The following is a 13,422-nucleotide window of genomic DNA, read 5'->3' as shown; positions in this document are numbered from 1 at the left end:
CGTCTTGTGACTGTGGTTTTCCCGGTCACACAAAAATGCTGAAATTCGACTTATACAGTGTTTTTGCTTATTAAACTTGATGAATTCTCTCCTCTTGACTGTAGAATAGTGTGTTAAGCAAAGCACAATACATTCCTATGTGTAGAAGCAAAGATATACGCGATTTCACAATGTGTTCCTAGAACAGCTGTGAGCAACTTTTTTACACAATGTTAACAACACATTTGAAGCTCAATATTTCATGGGCTGAAGCGGGGAAGATAGAAAACGTGTGCCCTGTAAAGGCGAAGTCTGTGGCATTAACAGGAAGGGAGAAAAAGTACTTTCTACCCATTTTTAGGTTCAGCGGTAAAATGGCAAGTTTCTATGGATCTGCATCTCGGCTTGTGACTGTGGTTTTCCCGGTCACACAAAAATGCTGAAATTCGACTTATACAGTGTATTTGCTTATTAAACTTGATGAATTCTCTCCTCTTGACTGTAGAATAGTGTGTAAAGCAAAGCACAATACATTTCTATGTGTAGAAGAAAAGATATACGCGATTTCACAATGTGTTCCTAGAACAGCTGTGAGCAACTTTTTTACACAAAGTTAACAACACATTTGAAGCTCAATATTTCATGGGCTGAAGCGGGGAAGATAGAAAACGCGTGCCCTGTAAAGGCGAAGTCTGTGGCATTAACAGGAAGGGAGAAAAAGTACTTTCTACCCATTTTTAGGTTCAGCGGTAAAATGGCAAGTTTCTATGGAACTGCATCTCGTCTTGTGACTGTGGTTTTCCCGGTCACACAAAAATGCTGAAATTCGACTTATACAGTGTTTTTGCTTATTAAACTTGATGAATTCTCTCCTCTTGACTGTAGAATAGTGTGTAAAGCAAAGCACAATACATTGCTATGTGTAGAAGCAAAGATATACGCGATTTCACAATGTGTTCCTAGAACAGCTGTGAGCAACTTTTTTACACAATGTTAACAACACATTTGAAGCTCAATATTTCATGGGCTGAAGCGGGGAAGATAGAAAACGTGTGCCCTGTAAAGGCCAAGTCTGTGGCATTAACAGGAAGGGAGAAAAAGTACTTTCTACCCATTTTTAGGTTCAGCGGTAAAATGGCAAGTTTCTATGGAACTGCATCTCGGCTTGTGACTGTGGTTTTCCCGGTCACACAATAATGCTGAAAATCGACATATACAGTGTTTTTGCTTATTAAACTTGATGAATTCTCTCCTCTTGGCTGTAGAATAGTGTGTAAAGCAAAGCACAATACATTGCTATGTGTAGAAGCAAAGATATACGCGATTTCACAATGTGTTCCTAGAACAGCTGTGAGCAACTTTTTTACACAATGTTAACAACACATTTGAAGCTCAATATTTCATGGGCTGAAGCGGGGAAGATAGAAAACGTGTGCCCTGTAAAGGCGAAGTCTGTGGCATTAACAGGAAGGGAGAAAAAGTACTTTCTACCCATTTTTAGGTTCAGCGGTAAAATGGCAAGTTTCTATGGATCTGCATCTCGGCTTGTGACTGTGGTTTTCCCGGTCACACAAAAATGCTGAAATTCGACTTATACAGTGTATTTGCTTATTAAACTTGATGAATTCTCTCCTCTTGACTGTAGAATAGTGTGTAAAGCAAAGCACAATACATTCCTATGTGTAGAAGAAAAGATATACGCGATTTCACAATGTGTTCCTAGAACAGCTGTGAGCAACTTTTTTACACAAAGTTAACAACACATTTGAAGCTCAATATTTCATGGGCTGAAGCGGGGAAGATAGAAAACGTGTGCCCTGTAAAGGCGAAGTCTGTGGCATTAACAGGAAGGGAGAAAAAGTACTTTCTACCCATTTTTAGGTTCAGCGGTAAAATGGCAAGTTTCTATGGAACTGCATCTCGTCTTGTGACTGTGGTTTTCCCGGTCACACAAAAATGCTGAAATTCGACTTATACAGTGTTTTTGCTTATTAAACTTGATGAATTCTCTCCTCTTGACTGTAGAATAGTGTGTTAAGCAAAGCACAATACATTCCTATGTGTAGAAGAAAAGATATACGCGATTTCACAATGTGTTCCTAGAACAGCTGTGAGCAACTTTTTTACACAATGTTAACAACACATTTGAAGCTCAATATTTCATGGGCTGAAGCGGGGAAGATAGAAAACGTGTGCCCTGTAAAGGCGAAGTCTGTGGCATTAACAGGAAGGGAGAAAAAGTACTTTCTACCCATTTTTAGGTTCAGCGGTAAAATGGCAAGTTTCTATGGAACTGCATCTCGGCTTGTGACTGTGGTTTTCCCGGTCACACAATAATGCTGAAAATCGACATATACAGTTTTTTTGCTTATTAAACTTGATGAATTCTCTCCTCTTGGCTGTAGAATAGTGTGTAAAGCAAAGCACAATACATTGCTATGTGTAGAAGCAAAGATATACGCGATTTCACAATGTGTTCCTAGAACAGCTGTGAGCAACTTTTTTACACAATGTTAACAACACATTTGAAGCTCAATATTTCATGGGCTGAAGCGGGGAAGATAGAAAACGTGTGCCCTGTAAAGGCGAAGTCTGTGGCATTAACAGGAAGGGAGAAAAAGTACTTTCTACCCATTTTTAGGTTCAGCGGTAAAATGGCAAGTTTCTATGGAACTGCATCTCGGCTTGTGACTGTGGTTTTCCCGGTCACACAAAAATGCTGAAATTCGACTTATACAGTGTTTTTGCTTATTAAACTTGATGAATTCTCTCCTCTTGACTGTAGAATAGTGTGTAAAGCAAAGCACAATACATTGCTATGTGTAGAAGCAAAGATATACGCGATTTCACAATGTGTTCCTAGAACAGCTGTGAGCAACTTTTTTACACAATGTTAACAACACATTTGAAGCTCAATATTTCATGGGCTGAAGCGGGGAAGATAGAAAACGTGTGCCCTGTAAAGGCGAAGTCTGTGGCATTAACAGGAAGGGAGAAAAAGTACTTTCTACCCATTTTTAGGTTCAGCGGTAAAATGGCAAGTTTCTATGGAACTGCATCTCGTCTTGTGACTGTGGTTTTCCCGGTCACACAAAAATGCTGAAATTCGACTTATACAGAGTTTTTGCTTATTAAACTTGATGAATTCTCTCCTCTTGACTGTAGAATAGTGTGTAAAGCAAAGCACAATACATTCCTATGTGTAGAAGAAAAGATATACGCGATTTCACAATGTGTTCCTTGAACAGCTGTAAGCAACTTTTTTACACAACGTTAACAACACATTTGAAGCTCAATATTTCATGGGCTGGAGCGGGGAAGATAGAAAACGTGTGCCCTGTAAAGGCGAAGTCTGTGGCATTAACAGGAAGGGAGAAAAAGTACTTTCTACCCATTTTTAGGTTCAGCGGTAAAATGGCAAGTTTCTATGGAACTGCATCTCGTCTTGTGACTGTGGTTTTCCCGGTCACACAAAAATGCTGAAATTCGACTTATACAGTGTTTTTGCTTATTAAACTTGATGAATTCTCTCCTCTTGACTGTAGAATAGTGTGTAAAGCAAAGCACAATACATTGCTATGTGTAGAAGCAAAGATATACGCGATTTCACAATGTGTTCCTAGAACAGCTGTGAGCAACTTTTTTACACAATGTTAACAACACATTTGAAGCTCAATATTTCATGGGCTGAAGCGGGGAAGATAGAAAACGTGTGCCCTGTAAAGGCGAAGTCTGTGGCATTAACAGGAAGGGAGAAAAAGTACTTTCTACCCATTTTTAGGTTCAGCGGTAAAATGGCAAGTTTCTATGGAACTGCATCTCTTCTTGTGACTGTGGTTTTCCCGGTCACACAAAAATGCAAAATTCGACTTATACAGTGTTTTTGCTTATTAAACTTGATGAATTCTCTCCTCTTGACTGTAGAATAGTGTGTTAAGCAAAGCACAATACATTCCTATGTGTAGAAGAAAAGATATACGCGATTTCACAATGTGTTCCTAGAACAGCTGTGAGCAACTTTTTTACACAATGTTAACAACACATTTGAAGCTCAATATTTCATGGGCTGAAGCGGGGAAGATAGAAAACGTGTGCCCTGTAAAGGCCAAGTCTGTGGCATTAACAGGAAGGGAGAAAAAGTACTTTCTACCCATTTTTAGGTTCAGCGGTAAAATGGCAAGTTTCTATGGAACTGCATCTCGGCTTGTGACTGTGGTTTTCCCGGTCACACAAAAATGCTGAAATTCGACTTATACAGTGTTTGTGCTTATTAAACTTGATGAATTCTCTCCTCTTGACTGTAGAATAGTGTGTAAAGCAAAGCACAATACATTGCTATGTGTAGAAGCAAAGATATACGCGATTTCACAATGTGTTCCTAGAACAGCTGTGAGCAACTTTTTTACACAATGTTAACAACACATTTGAAGCTCAATATTTCATGGGCTGAAGCGGGGAAGATAGAAAACGTGTGCCCTGTAAAGGCGAAGTCTGTGGCATTAACAGGAAGGGAGAAAAAGTACTTTCTACCCATTTTTAGGTTCAGCGGTAAAATGGCAAGTTTCTATGGAACTGCATCTCTTCTTGTGACTGTGGTTTTCCCGGTCACACAAAAATGCTAAATTCGACTTATACAGTGTTTTTGCTTATTAAACTTGATGAATTCTCTCCTCTTGACTGTAGAATAGTGTGTTAAGCAAAGCACAATACATTCCTATGTGTAGAAGAAAAGATATACGCGATTTCACAATGTGTTCCTAGAACAGCTGTGAGCAACTTTTTTACACAATGTTAACAACACATTTGAAGCTCAATATTTCATGGGCTGAAGCGGGGAAGATAGAAAACGTGTGCCCTGTAAAGGCCAAGTCTGTGGCATTAACAGGAAGGGAGAAAAAGTACTTTCTACCCATTTTTAGGTTCAGCGGTAAAATGGCAAGTTTCTATGGAACTGCATCTCGGCTTGTGACTGTGGTTTTCCCGGTCACACAAAAATGCTGAAATTCGACTTATACAGTGTTTGTGCTTATTAAACTTGATGAATTCTCTCCTCTTGACTGTAGAATAGTGTGTAAAGCAAAGCACAATACATTCCTATGTGTAGAAGCAAAGATATACGCGATTTCACAATGTGTTCCTAGAACAGCTGTGAGCAACTTTTTTACACAATGTTAACAACACATTTGAAGCTCAATATTTCATGGGCTGAAGCGGGGAAGATAGAAAACGTGTGCCCTGTAAAGGCGAAGTCTGTGGCATTAACAGGAAGGGAGAAAAAGTACTTTCTACCCATTTTTAGGTTCAGAGGTAAAATGGCAAGTTTCTATGGAACTGCATCTCGTCTTGTGACTGTGGTTTTCCCGGTCACACAAAAATGCTGAAATTCGACTTATACAGTGTTTTTGATTATTAAAATTGATGAATTCTCTCCTCTTGACTGTAGAATAGTGTGTAAAGCAAAGCACAATACATTCCTATGTGTAGAAGAAAAGATATACGCGATTTCACAATGTGTTCCTAGAACAGCTGTGAGCAACTTTTTTACACAATGTTAACAACACATTTGAAGCTCAATATTTCATGGGCTGAAGCGGGGAAGATAGTAAACGTGTGCCCTGTAAAGGCGAAGTCTGTGGCATTAACAGGAAGGGAGAAAAAGTACTTTCTACCCATTTTTAGGTTCAGCGGTAAAATGGCAAGTTTCTATGGAACTGCATCTCGGCTTGTGACTGTGGTTTTCCCGGTCACACAATAATGCTGAAATTCGACTTATACAGTGTTTTTGCTTATTAAACTTGATGAATTCTCTCCTCTTGACTGTAGAATAGTGTGTAAAGCAAAGCACAATACATTGCTATGTGTAGAAGCAAAGATATACGCGATTTCACAATGTGTTCCTAGAACAGCTGTGAGCAACTTTTTTACACAATGTTAACAACACATTTGAAGCTCAATATTTCATGGGCTGAAGCGGGGAAGATAGAAAACGTGTGCCCTGTAAAGGCGAAGTCTGTGGCATTAACAGGAAGGGAGAAAAAGTACTTTCTACCCATTTTTAGGTTCAGCGGTAAAATGGCAAGTTTCTATGGAACTGCATCTCGTCTTGTGACTGTGGTTTTCCCGGTCACACAAAAATGCTGAAATTCGACTTATACAGAGTTTTTGCTTATTAAACTTGATGAATTCTCTCCTCTTGACTGTAGAATAGTGTGTAAAGCAAAGCACAATACATTCCTATGTGTAGAAGAAAAGATATACGCGATTTCACAATGTGTTCCTTGAACAGCTGTAAGCAACTTTTTTACACAACGTTAACAACACATTTGAAGCTCAATATTTCATGGGCTGGAGCGGGGAAGATAGAAAACGTGTGCCCTGTAAAGGCGAAGTCTGTGGCATTAACAGGAAGGGAGAAAAAGTACTTTCTACCCATTTTTAGGTTCAGCGGTAAAATGGCAAGTTTCTATGGAACTGCATCTCGTCTTGTGACTGTGGTTTTCCCGGTCACACAAAAATGCTGAAATTCGACTTATACAGTGTTTTTGCTTATTAAACTTGATGAATTCTCTCCTCTTGACTGTAGAATAGTGTGTAAAGCAAAGCACAATACATTGCTATGTGTAGAAGCAAAGATATACGCGATTTCACAATGTGTTCCTAGAACAGCTGTGAGCAACTTTTTTACACAATGTTAACAACACATTTGAAGCTCAATATTTCATGGGCTGAAGCGGGGAAGATAGAAAACGTGTGCCCTGTAAAGGCGAAGTCTGTGGCATTAACAGGAAGGGAGAAAAAGTACTTTCTACCCATTTTTAGGTTCAGCGGTAAAATGGCAAGTTTCTATGGAACTGCATCTCTTCTTGTGACTGTGGTTTTCCCGGTCACACAAAAATGCAAAATTCGACTTATACAGTGTTTTTGCTTATTAAACTTGATGAATTCTCTCCTCTTGACTGTAGAATAGTGTGTTAAGCAAAGCACAATACATTCCTATGTGTAGAAGAAAAGATATACGCGATTTCACAATGTGTTCCTAGAACAGCTGTGAGCAACTTTTTTACACAATGTTAACAACACATTTGAAGCTCAATATTTCATGGGCTGAAGCGGGGAAGATAGAAAACGTGTGCCCTGTAAAGGCCAAGTCTGTGGCATTAACAGGAAGGGAGAAAAAGTACTTTCTACCCATTTTTAGGTTCAGCGGTAAAATGGCAAGTTTCTATGGAACTGCATCTCGGCTTGTGACTGTGGTTTTCCCGGTCACACAAAAATGCTGAAATTCGACTTATACAGTGTTTGTGCTTATTAAACTTGATGAATTCTCTCCTCTTGACTGTAGAATAGTGTGTAAAGCAAAGCACAATACATTGCTATGTGTAGAAGCAAAGATATACGCGATTTCACAATGTGTTCCTAGAACAGCTGTGAGCAACTTTTTTACACAATGTTAACAACACATTTGAAGCTCAATATTTCATGGGCTGAAGCGGGGAAGATAGAAAACGTGTGCCCTGTAAAGGCGAAGTCTGTGGCATTAACAGGAAGGGAGAAAAAGTACTTTCTACCCATTTTTAGGTTCAGCGGTAAAATGGCAAGTTTCTATGGAACTGCATCTCTTCTTGTGACTGTGGTTTTCCCGGTCACACAAAAATGCTAAATTCGACTTATACAGTGTTTTTGCTTATTAAACTTGATGAATTCTCTCCTCTTGACTGTAGAATAGTGTGTTAAGCAAAGCACAATACATTCCTATGTGTAGAAGAAAAGATATACGCGATTTCACAATGTGTTCCTAGAACAGCTGTGAGCAACTTTTTTACACAATGTTAACAACACATTTGAAGCTCAATATTTCATGGGCTGAAGCGGGGAAGATAGAAAACGTGTGCCCTGTAAAGGCCAAGTCTGTGGCATTAACAGGAAGGGAGAAAAAGTACTTTCTACCCATTTTTAGGTTCAGCGGTAAAATGGCAAGTTTCTATGGAACTGCATCTCGGCTTGTGACTGTGGTTTTCCCGGTCACACAAAAATGCTGAAATTCGACTTATACAGTGTTTGTGCTTATTAAACTTGATGAATTCTCTCCTCTTGACTGTAGAATAGTGTGTAAAGCAAAGCACAATACATTCCTATGTGTAGAAGCAAAGATATACGCGATTTCACAATGTGTTCCTAGAACAGCTGTGAGCAACTTTTTTACACAATGTTAACAACACATTTGAAGCTCAATATTTCATGGGCTGAAGCGGGGAAGATAGAAAACGTGTGCCCTGTAAAGGCGAAGTCTGTGGCATTAACAGGAAGGGAGAAAAAGTACTTTCTACCCATTTTTAGGTTCAGAGGTAAAATGGCAAGTTTCTATGGAACTGCATCTCGTCTTGTGACTGTGGTTTTCCCGGTCACACAAAAATGCTGAAATTCGACTTATACAGTGTTTTTGATTATTAAAATTGATGAATTCTCTCCTCTTGACTGTAGAATAGTGTGTAAAGCAAAGCACAATACATTCCTATGTGTAGAAGAAAAGATATACGCGATTTCACAATGTGTTCCTAGAACAGCTGTGAGCAACTTTTTTACACAATGTTAACAACACATTTGAAGCTCAATATTTCATGGGCTGAAGCGGGGAAGATAGTAAACGTGTGCCCTGTAAAGGCGAAGTCTGTGGCATTAACAGGAAGGGAGAAAAAGTACTTTCTACCCATTTTTAGGTTCAGCGGTAAAATGGCAAGTTTCTATGGAACTGCATCTCGGCTTGTGACTGTGGTTTTCCCGGTCACACAATAATGCTGAAATTCGACTTATACAGTGTTTTTGCTTATTAAACTTGATGAATTCTCTCCTCTTGACTGTAGAATAGTGTGTAAAGCAAAGCACAATACATTGCTATGTGTAGAAGCAAAGATATACGCGATTTCACAATGTGTTCCTAGAACAGCTGTGAGCAACTTTTTTACACAATGTTAACAACACATTTGAAGCTCAATATTTCATGGGCTGAAGCGGGGAAGATAGAAAACGTGTGCCCTGTAAAGGCGAAGTCTGTGGCATTAACAGGAAGGGAGAAAAAGTACTTTCTACCCATTTTTAGGTTCAGCGGTAAAATGGCAAGTTTCTATGGAACTGCATCTCGTCTTGTGACTGTGGTTTTCCCGGTCACACAAAAATGCTGAAACTCGACTTATACAGAGTTTTTGCTTATTAAACTTGATGAATTCTCTCCTCTTGACTGTAGAATAGTGTGTAAAGCAAAGCACAATACATTCCTATGTGTAGAAGAAAAGATATACGCGATTTCACAATGTGTTCCTTGAACAGCTGTAAGCAACTTTTTTACACAATGTTAACAACACATTTGAAGCTCAATATTTCATGGGCTGAAGCGGGGAAGATAGAAAACGTGTGCCTTGTAAAGGCGAAGTCTGTGGCATTAACAGGAAGGGAGAAAAAGTACTTTCTACCCATTTTTAGGTTCCGCGGTAAAATGGCAAGTTCCTATGGAACTGAATCTCGTCTTGTGACTGTGGTTTTCCCGGTCACACAAAAATGCTGAAATTCGACTTATACAGTGTTTTTGCTTATTAAACTTGATGAATTCTCTCCTCTTGACTGTAGAATAGTGTGTTAAGCAAAGCACAATACATTCCTATGTGTAGAAAAAAAGATATACGCGATTTCACAATGTGTTCCTAGAACAGCTGTGAGCAACTTTTTTACACAATGTTAACAACACATTTGAAGCTCAATATTTCATGTTCTGAAGCGGGGAAGATAGAAAACGTGTGCCCTGTAAAGGCGAAGTCTGTGGCATTAACAGGAAGGGAGAAAAAGTACTTTCTACCCATTTTTAGGTTCAGAGGTAAAATGGCAAGTTTCTATGGAACTGCATCTCGTCTTGTGACTGTGGTTTTCCCGGTCACACAAAAATGCTGAAATTCGACTTATACAGTGTTTTTGATTATTAAAATTGATGAATTCTCTCCTCTTGACTGTAGAATAGTGTGTAAAGCAAAGCACAATACATTCCTATGTGTAGAAGAAAAGATATACGCGATTTCACAATGTGTTCCTAGAACAGCTGTGAGCAACTTTTTTACACAATGTTAACAACACATTTGAAGCTCAATATTTCATGGGCTGAAGCGGGGAAGATAGTAAACGTGTGCCCTGTAAAGGCGAAGTCTGTGGCATTAACAGGAAGGGAGAAAAAGTACTTTCTACCCATTTTTAGGTTCAGCGGTAAAATGGCAAGTTTCTATGGAACTGCATCTCGGCTTGTGACTGTGGTTTTCCCGGTCACACAATAATGCTGAAAATCGACTTATACAGTGTTTTTGCTTATTAAACTTGATGAATTCTCTCCTCTTGACTGTAGAATAGTGTGTAAAGCAAAACACAATACATTGCTATGTGTAGAAGCAAAGATATACGCGATTTCACAATGTGTTCCTAGAACAGCTGTGAGCAACTTTTTTACACAATGTTAACAACACATTTGAAGCTCAATATTTCATGGGCTGAAGCGGGGAAGATAGAAAACGTGTGCCCTGTAAAGGCGAAGTCTGTGGCATTAACAGGAAGGGAGAAAAAGTACTTTCTACCCATTTTTAGGTTCAGAGGTAAAATGGCAAGTTTCTATGGAACTGCATCTCGTCTTGTGACTGTGGTTTTCCCGGTCACACAAAAATGCTGAAATTCGACTTATACAGTGTTTTTGATTATTAAAATTGATGAATTCTCTCCTCTTGACTGTAGAATAGTGTGTAAAGCAAAGCACAATACATTCCTATGTGTAGAAGAAAAGATATACGCGATTTCACAATGTGTTCCTAGAACAGCTGTGAGCAACTTTTTTACACAATGTTAACAACACATTTGAAGCTCAATATTTCATGGGCTGAAGCGGGGAAGATAGTAAACGTGTGCCCTGTAAAGGCGAAGTCTGTGGCATTAACAGGAAGGGAGAAAAAGTACTTTCTACCCATTTTTAGGTTCAGCGGTAAAATGGCAAGTTTCTATGGAACTGCATCTCGGCTTGTGACTGTGGTTTTCCCGGTCACACAATAATGCTGAAATTCGACTTATACAGTGTTTTTGCTTATTAAACTTGATGAATTCTCTCCTCTTGACTGTAGAATAGTGTGTAAAGCAAAGCACAATACATTGCTATGTGTAGAAGCAAAGATATACGCGATTTCACAATGTGTTCCTAGAACAGCTGTGAGCAACTTTTTTACACAATGTTAACAACACATTTGAAGCTCAATATTTCATGGGCTGAAGCGGGGAAGATAGAAAACGTGTGCCCTGTAAAGGCGAAGTCTGTGGCATTAACAGGAAGGGAGAAAAAGTACTTTCTACCCATTTTTAGGTTCAGCGGTAAAATGGCAAGTTTCTATGGAACTGCATCTCGTCTTGTGACTGTGGTTTTCCCGGTCACACAAAAATGCTGAAACTCGACTTATACAGAGTTTTTGCTTATTAAACTTGATGAATTCTCTCCTCTTGACTGTAGAATAGTGTGTAAAGCAAAGCACAATACATTCCTATGTGTAGAAGAAAAGATATACGCGATTTCACAATGTGTTCCTTGAACAGCTGTAAGCAACTTTTTTACACAATGTTAACAACACATTTGAAGCTCAATATTTCATGGGCTGAAGCGGGGAAGATAGAAAACGTGTGCCCTGTAAAGGCGAAGTCTGTGGCATTAACAGGAAGGGAGAAAAAGTACTTTCTACCCATTTTTAGGTTCCGCGGTAAAATGGCAAGTTCCTATGGAACTGAATCTCGTCTTGTGACTGTGGTTTTCCCGGTCACACAAAAATGCTGAAATTCGACTTATACAGTGTTTTTGCTTATTAAACTTGATGAATTCTCTCCTCTTGACTGTAGAATAGTGTGTTAAGCAAAGCACAATACATTCCTATGTGTAGAAAAAAAGATATACGCGATTTCACAATGTGTTCCTAGAACAGCTGTGAGCAACTTTTTTACACAATGTTAACAACACATTTGAAGCTCAATATTTCATGTTCTGAAGCGGGGAAGATAGAAAACGTGTGCCCTGTAAAGGCGAAGTCTGTGGCATTAACAGGAAGGGAGAAAAAGTACTTTCTACCCATTTTTAGGTTCAGAGGTAAAATGGCAAGTTTCTATGGAACTGCATCTCGTCTTGTGACTGTGGTTTTCCCGGTCACACAAAAATGCTGAAATTCGACTTATACAGTGTTTTTGATTATTAAAATTGATGAATTCTCTCCTCTTGACTGTAGAATAGTGTGTAAAGCAAAGCACAATACATTCCTATGTGTAGAAGAAAAGATATACGCGATTTCACAATGTGTTCCTAGAACAGCTGTGAGCAACTTTTTTACACAATGTTAACAACACATTTGAAGCTCAATATTTCATGGGCTGAAGCGGGGAAGATAGTAAACGTGTGCCCTGTAAAGGCGAAGTCTGTGGCATTAACAGGAAGGGAGAAAAAGTACTTTCTACCCATTTTTAGGTTCAGCGGTAAAATGGCAAGTTTCTATGGAACTGCATCTCGGCTTGTGACTGTGGTTTTCCCGGTCACACAATAATGCTGAAAATCGACTTATACAGTGTTTTTGCTTATTAAACTTGATGAATTCTCTCCTCTTGACTGTAGAATAGTGTGTAAAGCAAAACACAATACATTGCTATGTGTAGAAGCAAAGATATACGCGATTTCACAATGTGTTCCTAGAACAGCTGTGAGCAACTTTTTTACACAATGTTAACAACACATTTGAAGCTCAATATTTCATGGGCTGAAGCGGGGAAGATAGAAAACGTGTGCCCTGTAAAGGCGAAGTCTGTGGCATTAACAGGAAGGGAGAAAAAGTACTTTCTACCCATTTTTAGGTTCAGCGGTAAAATGGCAAGTTTCTATGGATCTGCATCTCGGCTTGTGACTGTGGTTTTCCCGGTCACACAAAAATGCTGAAATTCGACTTATACAGTGTATTTGCTTATTAAACTTGATGAATTCTCTCCTCTTGACTGTAGAATAGTGTGTAAAGCAAAGCACAATACATTCCTATGTGTAGAAGAAAAGATATACGCGATTTCAAAATGTGTTCCTAGAACAGCTGTGAGCAACTTTTTTACACAAAGTTAACAACACATTTGAAGCTCAATATTTCATGGGCTGAAGCGGGGAAGATAGAAAACGTGTGCCCTGTAAAGGCGAAGTCTGTGGCATTAACAGGAAGGGAGAAAAAGTACTTTCTACCCATTTTTAGGTTCAGCGGTAAAATGGCAAGTTTCTATGGAACTGCATCTCGTCTTGTGACTGTGGTTTTCCCGGTCACACAAAAATGCTGAAATTCGACTTATACAGTGTTTTTGCTTATTAAACTTGATGAATTCTCTCCTCTTGACTGTAGAATAGTGTGTTTAGCAAAGCAC

Source organism: Ascaphus truei, unplaced genomic scaffold, assembly GCF_040206685.1.
Source record: "Ascaphus truei isolate aAscTru1 unplaced genomic scaffold, aAscTru1.hap1 HAP1_SCAFFOLD_112, whole genome shotgun sequence".
Classification (NCBI taxonomy): Eukaryota; Metazoa; Chordata; class Amphibia; order Anura; family Ascaphidae; genus Ascaphus; species Ascaphus truei.
The sequence above is the reverse complement of the archived record's forward strand: the minus strand, read 5'-3'. Positions refer to the sequence as shown.